The sequence below is a fragment of the Aegilops tauschii genome, chromosome 7 (assembly GCF_002575655.3).
Source record: "Aegilops tauschii subsp. strangulata cultivar AL8/78 chromosome 7, Aet v6.0, whole genome shotgun sequence".
Classification (NCBI taxonomy): Eukaryota; Viridiplantae; Streptophyta; class Magnoliopsida; order Poales; family Poaceae; genus Aegilops; species Aegilops tauschii.
Genome location: NC_053041.3, coordinates 397626984 through 397639603, shown reverse-complemented (window position 1 = coordinate 397639603; position 12620 = coordinate 397626984). Strand labels below are relative to the sequence as shown.

At 42.1% G+C, this 12620-nt stretch overlaps 1 pseudogene; it reads right to left on the bottom strand.

Annotated features, from left to right (window-relative positions):
• Positions 1-10597: 10597 nt before the first annotated feature.
• LOC141027203 (uncharacterized) lies at positions 10598-11150 on the bottom strand (annotated as a pseudogene).
• Between the last annotated feature and the right edge of the window lie 1470 nt (positions 11151-12620).

Genomic DNA, 12620 nt, shown 5'->3' with positions numbered 1-12620 from the left:
ACTGGGAGCTCTGTAGCATTTCTAATATTATATGTGGATGACATATTGTTGATTGGAAATGATACCGAATTTCTGGATAGCATAAAAGGATACTTGAATAAGAATTTTTCAATGAAAGACTTCGGTGAAGCTGCTTATATATTGGGCATCAAGATCTATAGAGATAGATCAAGACGCTTAATTGGACTTCGACAAAGCACATACCTTGATAAAGTTTTGAAGAAGTTCAAAACGGATTAGTCAAAGAAAGGGTTCTTGCCTGTGTTACAAGGTGTGAAGTTGAGTCAGACTCAATGCCCGACCATTGCAGAAGATAGAGAGAAAATGAAAGTCATTCCCTATGCCTTAGCCATAGGTTCTATCATGTATGCAATGCTGTGTACCAGACCTGATGTGTGCCTTGCTACAAGTTTAGCAGGGAGGTACCAAAGTAATCCATGAGTGGATCACTGGACAGTGGTCAAGAACATCCTGAAATACCTAAAAAGGACTAAGGATATGTTTCTCGTTTATGGAGGTGACAAAGAGCTTGTCGTAAATGGTTACATCGATGCAAGCTTTGACACTGATCCGGACTTTAAGTCACAAACCGGATACGTATTTATATTGAATGGTGGAGCTGTCAGTTGGTGTAGTTCCAAGCAGAGCATCGTGGCGGAATTTACGTGTGAAGCGGAGTATATAACTACTTTGGAAGTAGCAAATGAAGGAGTCTGGATGAAGGAGTTCATATCCGATCTAGGTGTAATACCTAGTGCATCGGGTCCAATGAAAATCTTTTGTGACAATACTGGAGCAATTGTCTTGGCAAAGGAATCCAGATTTCACAAGAGAACCAAACACATCAAGAGACGCTTCAATTCCATCCGCGATCAAGTCAAGGAGGGAGACATAGGGATTTACAAAATACATACGGATCTGAATGTTGCAGACCTATTGACTAAGCCTCTTCCACGAGCAAAACATAATCAGCACCAAGACTCCATGGGTGTTAGAATCATTACTATGTAATCTAGATTATTTGCTCTAGTGCAAGTGGGAGACTAAAGGAAATAGGCCCTAGAGGCAATAATAAAGTTGTTATTTATATTTCCTTATATCATGATAAATGCTTATTATTCATGCTAGAATTGTATTAACCGGAAACTTAGTACATGTGTGAATACATAGACAAACAGAGTGTCCCTAGTATGCCTCTACATGACTAGCTCGTTAATCAAAGATGATTAAGTTTCCTGACCATAGACATGTGTTGTCATTTGATCAACGGGATCACATTATTAGAGAATGATGTGATGGACAAGACCCATCCGTTAGCTTAGCATAATGATCGTTTAGTTTTATTGCTATTGCTTTCTTCATGACTTATACACATTCCTCTAACTATGAGATTATACAACTCCCGAATACCGGAGGAACACTTTTTGTGCTATCAAACGTCACAACATAACTAGGTGATTATAAAGATGCTCTACAGGTGTCTCCGAAGGTGTTTGTTGAGTTGGCATAGATCGAGATTAGGATTTGTCGCTCCGTGTATCGGAGAGGTATCTCTGGGCCCTCTCGGTAATGCACATCACAATAAGCCTTGCAAGCAATGTGACTAATGAGTTAGTACGGGATGATGCATTACGCAACGAGTAAAGAGACTTGCTAGTAACGAGATTGAACTAGGTATGATGATACCGACGATCGAATCTCGGGCAAGTAACATACCGATGACAAAGGGAATGACGTATGTTGTTATGCGGTTTGACCGATAAAGATTTTCATAGAATATGTAGGAGCCAATATGAGCATCCAGGTTCCGCTATTGGTTATTAACCGGAGATGTGTCTCAGTCATGTCTACATAGTTCTTGATACGTCTCCAACGTATCTATAATTTTTTATTGTTCCATGATATTATATATTCTGTTTTGGATGTTTAATGGGCTTTATTATACACTTTTATATCATTTTTGGGACTAACCTACTAACCGGAGACCCAGCCCAAATTGATGTTTTTTGCCTATTTCAGTGTTTCGAAGGAAAAGAATATCAAACGGAATCCAAACAGAATGAAACCTTTGGGAACGTGATTTTCGGAACAAACGTCATCCAGAGGACTTGGAGTGGACGTCAAGCAACCAACGAGGAAGCCACGAGGCAGGGGGCGCGCCTACCCCCCTGGGCGCGCCCTCCACCCTCGTGGGCCCCTCGTGGCTCCACCGACCTACTTCTTCCTCCTATATATACCTACGTACCCCCAAACCATCAGCAGAGGAGCCAAAACCCTATTTCCACTGCCGCAACCTTCTGTACCCATGAGATCCCATCTTGGGGCCTTTTCCAGCGCTCCGCCGGAGGGGGCATTGATCATGGAGGGCTTCTACATCAACAACCTAGCCTCTCCGATGATGTGTGGGTAGTTTACCTCAGACCTTCGGGTCCATAGTTATTAGCTAGATGGCTTCTTCTCTCTCTTTGGATCTCGATACAAAGTTCTCCTCGATTCTCTTGGAGATCTATTCGATGTAATCTTCTTTTGCGGTGTGTTTGTCGAGATCCGATGAATTGTGGGTTTATGATCAAGATTATCTATGAACAATATTTGAATCTTCTCTGAATTCTTTTATGTATGATTGGTTATCTTTGCAAGTCTCTTCGAATTATCAGTTTGGTTTGGCCTACTAGGTTGATCTTTCTTGCAATGGGAGAAGTGCTTAGCTTTGGGTTCAATCTTGTGGTGCTCGATCCCAGTGACAGTAGGGGAAACGGCACGTATTGTATTGTTGCCATCGAGGATAAAAAGATGGGTTTTATATCATATTGCATGAGTTTATCCCTCTACATCATGTCATCTTGCTTAAAGCGTTACTCCGTTCTTATGAACTTAATACTCTAGATGCATGCTGGATAGCGGTCGATGTGTGGAGTAATAGTAGTAGATGCAGGCAGGAGTCGGTCTACTTGTCACGGACGTGATGCCTATATACATGATCATACCTAGATATTCTCATAACTATGCTCAATTCTATCAATTGCTCGACAGTAATTTGTTCACCCACCGTAATACTTATGCTATCTTGAGAGAAGCCACTAGTGAAACCTATGGCCCCCGGGTCTATTTTCCATCATATAAGTTTCCAATCTATTTTTATTTTGCAATCTTTACTTCTTAGTCTTTATCATAAAAATACCAAAAATATTATCTTATCATCTCTATCAGATCTCACTTTTGCAAGTGGCCGTGAAGGGATTGACAACCTCTTTATCGCGTTGGTTGCAAGGTTCTTATTTGTTTGTGTAGGTGCATGGGACTTGAGCATGGTCTCCTACTGGATTGATACCTTGGTTCTAAAAAACTGAGGGAAATACTTACGCTACTTTACTGCATCACCCTTTCCTCTTCAAGGGAAAAACCAATGCAGTGCTCAAGAGGTATCAAGAAGGATTTCTGGCGTCGTTGCCGGGGAGTCTACGCACAAGTCAAGACATACCAAGTACCCATCACAAACTCTTATCCCTCGCATTACATTATTTGCCATTTGCCTCTCGTTTTCCTCTCCCCCACTTCACCCTTGCCATTTTATTCGCCCTCTTTTCTGTTCGCTTCTTTTCCGCTTGCCTCTTGTTGCTTGTTGCCCTTATGGCCCTGCCTAGATTTGGTGATCTTCACCTTGAAAGGTTGGAAGAGATTGAAAGCAACGTCAGAAGCTTTATGACTTTACAATTTGAGCATAATAATTTCTTTAGAAACGAGCTCAAAGAACAAAAAGGCTTTATGGAGTATATGAACAAAGAACTTGATCACATGTCTAAGGAATTTTATGGTTTGAAATCTTAGATTGCTCATCTTGAAAAATTAATAGCTGAAATTTTGGATAAGCAGGCCACCTTAGTTAATAAGATGGCCACCAAACCAGAATTTTTTTATGAGAATAAATATGAAGATCTAAAAATTATTGATGTGTCCCCTATTAAATCTTTGTTTTGCAATATGAATCTTGATAATGACGTGACTGGAGATGAGTCAACTTTAGTTAGAAGGCGTCCGAAAAATTCGGAGTTTTTAGATCTTGATGCAAAAATTGTTAAAAGTGGGATTGAAGAGGTTGAAACTTTAGATAGCAATGAACCCACTATTTTGGATTTCAAGGAATTTAATTATGATAATTGCTCTTTGATAGATTGTATTTCCTTGTTGCAATCCGTGCTAAATTCTCCTCATGCTTATAGTCAAAATAAAGCCTTTACTAAACATATCGTTGATACTTTGATGCAATCTTATGAAGAAAAGCTTGAATTGGAAGTTTCTATCCCTAGAAAAATTTATGATGAGTGGTAACCTACTATTAAAATTAAAATTAAGGATCATGAATGCTATGCTTTGTGTGATTTGGGTGCTAGTGTTTCCACGATCCCAAAAACTTTGTGTGATTTGCTAGGTTTCCGTGAATTTGATGATTGTTCTTTAAATTTGCATCTTGCGGATTCCACTATCAAGAAACCTATGGGAAGAATTAATGATGTTCTTATTGTTGCAAATAGGAATTATGTGCCCATTGATTTTATTGTTCTTGATATAGATTGCAATCCTTCATGTCCTATTATTCTTGGTAGACCTTTCCTTAGAATGATTGGTGCAATTATTGATATGAAAGAAGGGAATATTAGATTCCAATTTCCGTTAAGGAAAGGCATGGAACACTTACCTAGAAATAATATTAAATTACCTTATGAATCTATTATGAGAGCCACTTATGGATTGCCTACCAAAGATGGCAAGACCTATATCTATCCTTGCTTTTATGCCTAGCTAGGGGCGTTAAACGATAGCGCTTGTTGTGAGGCAACCCAATTTTATTTTATTTTCTTGCTTTTTGGTTTTTTTTAGTAATAAATAATACATCTAGCTTCTGGTTAGATGTGGTTTTGTGTTTTAATTAGTGTTTGTGCCAAGTTGAACCTATAGGATTTTCTTGGATGATAGTTATTTGATCTTGCTGAAAATTCCAGAAACTTTCTGTTCACGAAAACAATTGTTAAAAATCACCAGAACGTGATAAAATACTGATTCCAATTGCAGTAGATCAATAAATAAATTATATAGGTCTTCCTATTTTGGTAGAATTTTTGCAGTTCCAGAAGTTTGCGTTAGTTACAGATTACTACAGACTATTCTGTTTTGACAGATTCTGTTTTTCGTGTGTTGTTTGCTTATTTTGATGAATCTATGGCTAGTAAAAGAGTTTATAAACCATAGAGAAGTTGGAATACAGTATTTTTAACACCAATATAAATAAATAATGAGTTAATGACAGTACCTTGAAGTGGTGTTTTGCTTTCTTTCGCTAACGGAGCTCACGAGATTTTCTGTTAAGTTTTGTGTTGTGAAGTTTTCAAGTTTTGGGTAAAGATTTGATGGATTATGGAACAAGGATTCGCAAGAGCCTAAGCTTGGGGATGCCCAAGGCACCCCAAGGTAAAATTCAAGGACAACCAAAATCCTAAGCTTGGGGATGCCCCGGAAGGCATCCCCTCTTTCGTCTTCGTCTATCGGTAATTTACTTGGAGCTATATTTTTATTCACCACATGATATGTGTTTTGCTTGGAGCGTCTTGTATGATTTGAGTCTTTCCTTTTTAGTTTACCACAATCATCCTTGCTGTACACACCTTTTGAGAGACACACACATGATTCGGAATTTATTAGAATACTCTATGTGCCTCACTTATATCTTTTGAGCTATATAGTTTTTTCCCTAGTGCTTCACTTATATCTTTTAGAGCACGGTGGTGGTTTTATTTTATAGAAATTATTGATCTCTCATGCTTCACTTATATTATTTTGAGAGTCTTAAACAGCATGGTAATTTGCTTTAATTATGAAATTAGTCCTAATATGATAGGCATCCAAGATGGATATAATAAAAACTTCCATATAAGTGCATTGAACACTAGGAGAAGTTTGATACTTGATGATTGTTTTGAGATATGGAGATAGTGATATTAAAGTTGTGCTAGTTGAGTAATTGTGAAATTGAGAAATACTTGTGTTGAAGTTTGCAAGTCCCGTAGCATGCACGTATGGTAAACGTTGTGTAACAAATTTGAAACATGAGGTGTTCTTTGATTGTCATCCTTATGAGTGGCGGTCGGGGACGAGCGATGGTATTTTCCTACCAATCTATCCCCCTAGGAGCATGCGCGTAGTGCTTGGTTTTTGATGACTTGTAGATTTTTGCAATAAGTATGTGATTTCTTTATGACTAATGTTGAGTCCATGGATTATACGCACTCTCAACCTTCCATCATTGCTAGCCTCTTCGGTACCATGCATTGCCCTTTCTCACCTTGAGAGTTGGTGCAAACTCCACCGGTTCATCCAAACCCCGTGATACGATACGCTCTATCACACATAAACCTCCTTATATCTTTCTCAAAACAGCCACCATACCTACCTATTATGGCATTTCCATAGCCATTCCGAGATATATTGCCATGCAACTTTCCATCGTTTCGTTTATTATGACATGCTTCATCATTGTCATATTGCCTTGCATGGTCATGTAGTTGACATCGTATTTGTGGCAAAGCCACCATGCATATTACTTCATACATGTCACTCTTGATTCATTGCCCATCCCAGTACACCGCCGGAGGCATTCATATAGAATCATATTTTGTTCTAGTATCGAGTTGTAATCATTGAGTTGTGAATAAATAGAAGTGTGATGATCATCATTAATAGAGCATTGTCCCCAAAAAAGAGAAAGGCAAAATAAAAAAAAGGGAAGGCCCAAAAAAAGAAATAAAAAGAAGAAATAAAAAGGGAAAATGCTACTATCCTTTTTCCACACTTGTGCTTCAAAGTAGCACCATGATCTTCATGATAGAGAGTCTCTTGTTTTGTCACTTCCATAGACTAGTGGGAATTTTTCATTATAGAACTTGCCTTGTATGTTCCACCAATGGGCTTCCTCAAATGCCCTAGGTCTTCGTGAGCAAGCAAGTTGGATGCACACCCACATAGTTTATTTTGTTGAGCTTTCATACATTTATAGCTCTAGTGCATCCGTTGCATGGCAATCCCTAATCCTTGCATTGACATCAATCGATGGGCATCTCCCTAGCCCGTTGATTAGCCGCGTCAATGTGAGACTTTCTCCTTTTTTTGTCTTCTCCACACAACCCCCATCATTATATTCTATTCCACCCATAGTGTTATATCCATGGCTCACGCTCATGTATTGCGTGAAAGTTGAAAAAGTTTGAGATTACTAAAGTATGAAACAATTGCTTGTCTTGTCATCGGGGTTGTGCAAGATGAGAGCATCTTGTGTGACAAAAATGAAGCACGGGCAAACTATATGATTTTGTAGGGATGAGCTTTCTTTGGCTATGTTATTTTGAGAAGACATAATTGTTTGATTAGTATGCTTGAAGTATTGTTATTTTTATGTCAATATTAAACTTTTATCTTGAACCTTTCGGATCTGAACATTCATGCCACAATAAAGAAAATTACATTGAGAAATATGCTAGGTAGCATTCCACATCAAAAATTCTGTTTTTATCATTTACCTACTCGAGGACGAGCAGGAATTAAGCTTGGGGATGCTTGATACGTCTCCAACGTATCTATAAATTTTGATTGTTCCATGCTATTATATATTCTGTTTTGGATGTTTAATGGGATTTATTATACACTTTTATATCATTTTTGGGACTAACCTACTAACCGGAGGCCCAGCCCAAATTGTTGTTTTTTTTGCTTATTTCAGTGTTTCGAAGGAAAAGAATATCAAACGGAGTCCAAATAGAATGAAACCTTCGGGAACGTGATTTTTGGAACAAACGTGATCCAGAGGACTTGGAGTGGACGTCAAGCAACCAACGAGGAAGCCACGAGGCAGGGGTCACGCCTACCCCCTGGGCGCGCCCTCCACCCTCGTGGGCCCCTCGTGGCTCCACCGACCTACTTCTTCCTCCTATATATACCTACGTACCCCCAAACCATCAGCACAGGAGCCAAAACCCTATTTCCACCGCCGCAACTTTATGTACCCGTGAGATCCCATCTTGGGGCCTTTTCCGGCGCTTCGCCGGAGGGGGCATTGATCACGGAGGGCTTCTACATCAACAGCCTAGCCTCTCCGATGATGTGTGAGTAGTTTACCTCAGACCTTTGGGTCCATAGTTATTAGCTAGATGGCTTCTTCTCTCTCTTTGGATCTCAATACAAAGTTCTCCTCGATTCTCTTGGAGATCTATTCGATGTAATCTTCTTTTGCGGTGTGTTTGTCGAGATCCGATGAATTGTGGGTTATGATCAAGATTATCTATGAACAATATTTGAATCTTCTCTGAATTCTTTTATGTATGATTGGTTATCTTTGCAAGTCTCTTCGAATTATCAGTTTGGTTTGGCCTACTAGATTGATCTTTCTTGCAATGGGAGAAGTGCTTAGCTTTAGGTTCAATCTTGCGGTGCTCGATCCCAGTGACAGTAGGGGAAACGACACGTATTGTATTGTTGCCATCGAGGATAAAAAGATGGGGTTTATATCATATTGCATGACTTTATCCCTCTACATCATGTCATCTTGCTTAAAGCATTACTCCGTTCTTATGAACATAATACTCTAGATGCATGCTGGATAGCGGTCGATGTGTGGAGTAATAGTAGTAGATGCAGGCAGGAGTCGGTCTACTTGTCACGGACGTGATGCCTATATACATGATCATACCTAGATATTCTCATAACTATGCTCAATTCTATCAATTGCTCGATAGTAATTTGTTCACCCACTGTAATACTTATGCTATCTTGAGAGAAGCCACTAGTGAAACCTATGGCCCCCGGGTCTATTTTCCATCATATAAGTTTCCAATCTATTGTTATTTTGCAATCTTTACTTCTTAGTCTTTATCATAAAAATACCAAAAATATTATCTTATCATCTCTATCAGATCTCACTTTTGCAAGTGGCCGTGAAGGGATTGACAACCCCTTTATCGCGTTGGTTGCAAGGTTCTTATTTGTTTGTGTAGGTGCGTGGGACTTGAGCGTGGTCTCCTACTGGATTGATACCTTGGTTCTCAAAAACTGAGGGAAATACTTACGCTACTTTACTGCATCACCCTTTCCTCTTCAAGGGAAAAACCAACACAGTGCTCAAGAGGTAGCAGTTCTCGAACCCGTATAGTCCGCACGCTTAACGTTCGATGACGATTTGTATTATCAGTTATGTGTTTTGGTGACCGAAGTTTGTTCGGAGTCCTGGATGAGAACACGAACATGACGAGGAGTCTTGAAATGGTCGAGAGGAAAAGATTGATATATTGGAAGGTTATATATAGACACCAGAATGCTTCCCAAGAAGATTGGGGATTTTTTGGGGTACAGGGAGGTTACCTGAACCCCCCGAGAAAGTTAATGGGCCTATTGGGCCATAGTGGAGGAGAGGAGGCAGACCACGGGAGGTGGCGCACGCCCCCCTTGCCCAATCCGAATTAGACAAGGGGAGGGGGTGCAGCCCCCCTCTTTCCTTCTTGTTCTCCCTCCTTTCCCCTTTCCCCCCTCTCCATTGGAAGGGAAGGGGGGCGAATCCTACTAGGAACAGAGTCCTAGTAGGACTCCCCCCCTCTTGTCGCGCCCCCCTTGGGTCGGCCTCCTCCTCCCCCTCCTTTATATACGTGGGCAGGGAGCACCCCAAAAGCACAACAGTTGTTTCTTAGCCGTGTGTGGTGCCCTCCTCAACAGTTTACTCCTGCGATCATAGCGTCGTAGTGCTTAGGCGAAGCCCTGCGTGGATGATATGACCAACACCGTCGCCACGCCGTCGTGCTGACGGAACTCTCCCTCGACCCTCTACAAGATCAAGAGCTCGAGGGACGTCATCGAGCTGAACATGTGCTGAACACGGAGGTGCCGTACGTTCGATACTTGGATCGGTTGTTTCGTGAAGACGTTCGACTACATCAACCACGTTAACATAACGCTTCCGCTTTCGGTCTACGAGGGTACGTGGACTCACTCTTCCCGTCTCGTTGCTATGCATCTCCTAGATAGATCTTGCGTGATCATAGGATTTTTTTTGAATTACTACGTTCCCCAACAAGTAATTGAAAGGGTGTTACTTACCAAAGCTCATTTTACAGGTTCGGTGCAGCTCCTCTTTAACTTGCCACGTTCCTTGAAGATGTCTCCAATATCCCGTGTTTGGTCTTCATTGCTCCTCTGCATGTTAGCACTCGTGGTTTTAAAATCTCAACCTGGCAAGAAAAATATAGTAATACTCACGCATCTTGTGGGCAACGTTAAAGCACTCATCTGCCCTGTTATAGCATCTCCAACAGAAGCGCAATGCGCAGCGCGTTGAAAAAGCATCTACAGCGCTAGAATAGCCAGTTTTTGCGGGCCAGGGAGTGCTGGCTCCAGAGGCCGCACTATATTTTTTTCTCCTTTCTACTTTGACTCGATACACATTCGACTCCGAGTCAATACTGGCATAGATATATACATAGATAGTTCTCAGCATAGATATAGCATAGATAGATAGATAGATAAAAAATAGATAGTTCAACTACTCCTCGTCGTCCAACTCCGCCTAGGTGATGTCCTCCTCCGACATCTCAATGTAGGTGTCAAGATACCGATCATCGTCGGAGTCCCAGGGCGACGCTGCTCCTAGCTTGATGTTGAATTGAGTGGCCGCCTTCCGCGTACGTCTGTCCTCGGGATAGGCAGCTCGCTCCACCCTCCTCTTCTCCCTCTCCTCCCTCCTTTGAGCGTAGAACTCGCACTCATTGATGATGTCCTGCGGGAAGCGTTGGTGCCATAGCGCCATGGCTTCCCCGTCCATCTCGGTGACAGTGCTCCCGCCTCCGGTTATCGCGACGATCCTCGTCGGTGATAAGCCACTGCAGATGCGCGAGCTCCTGCGTCCGCTCCCGCGTCGCCACATTGGGGAAGGTCATCTCCCTACGAGGCCGCTGGAGGCGCCACGCCGCCACGTCGTACGCGCGGGCGGCCTCGTGGCTGGTGTCGAAAGTGTTGAGGCCGAGGCGCATCTCGCGGAACCGGATCTCAGCGGAGAAGCCGTGGAAGGGGCGCGTGAGGACGCCGCGGTAGCCCCAAGTTTCCCGGCGGCGCGGCGGCATGGTGGCGCGGCGCCGGCGAGGCGAGAAAGAGCCGGGAGAGAGCGATGGCGAGGCACAGAGCTGTGGGAGGGCGTTGGATTTTATAAACCGCGTCGGACGCCACACGCCAAAACTAGCGCCCGCCCGGCCGCTTTTTCCCCCGCGCGGGTGATCCTTTCCCGACATCCCTGCTATCTCTACTCTCTTCTCTACTCTTATATATATATTATATATATATATGTTATATTATATATTTATTTTTATCACTACTTATTATATCTTATATATCTCTTATATATATTATATATATATATCTACTACTCTGATAAAAAACAAAGTTGGTGATGATGGTGTGCCTGCCATCCTGCAATATAGGCCGTCCGATTTATATCTGATTGATAGGAAGGAAACTATGGCGATTTTGCAAAAAGATACCCACACCCCTCTCCACATTTGCAAATAAGGCCTTCCCTCGTTCATCCTTTTCTCCCACAAGATAAACTACTCATACAAATGCATCTTGATGTTCCGTGCAACTCATGGGCATCTTGCTAGTTCTAAAAAACTTTCCATCCTTTGCCACACTAGTGGTTGCAGATGAAGAACCTACCCAACCATAGCGCGATACAGGAGCGACTCACAATTACAAGGTGATATCCTGTTGGACAATGCAAGCTATAACCAATTACTTTTATGGGAACAATAGCAACCAGGAAATTTGAAGGGTAGGTATGAACAAAACTGGAATTGCACATGTACTACTAAGAGATTCAATACACACATTACCAATCGAGGAGGAGTACGATGGTCGCGGCGGCCTCTGTGCATCATGGTCGGCAACGGGAGTCAGTTCATTGTCCACGACGGTGGTGCTTCTGCGCTTGACGTTGGCTTCTGGGAAGCAGATCCGAGACCATGGAAGACAGTGCCGGGGAAGAGGCTCCGTGTACGACAATGATGGTGGTCTGGCTCCAGTGTGGCATATGACATCGTCGATCAGGCAGATGCGCTACGGTGGACGAGTGCGCCGATGTAGAAGGGGAGGAGCACGAAGGTTGCGGTGCCGTGGAGAATTCTATTTTGTGGTGGGGATAGAAAATGGGGAGTATTCAGGTGTACTACTCTGGGTGCCGGGGTAGGGTTGGCTGGGTAGGTTGAACCTGAAGTTACCAAAACAGCACCTACCAAGCATCATCTGTAGGCCTGTTTTGAAGGGTATGATGGTAACTTCGCACTGCTCGAATCAGGGTCGCGGGAGATTTTCCCGCCGACCTCAAAATTTTGTGACACTGAACTCCCCGTGTGGTGTGTTGGGTGATTGGGCTAAGCAACTAGCGAGTAGTATTAGTAGTTATTAGTACTAGTAACTACTAGTACTCCCTCCGTTTTTATTAACTCTGCATATTAGGTTTGACAGAAGTCAAACTTCCTAAAGTTTGACCAATTTTATAGAAAAATATAAACATTTACCATAAAAAATATGTATGATGT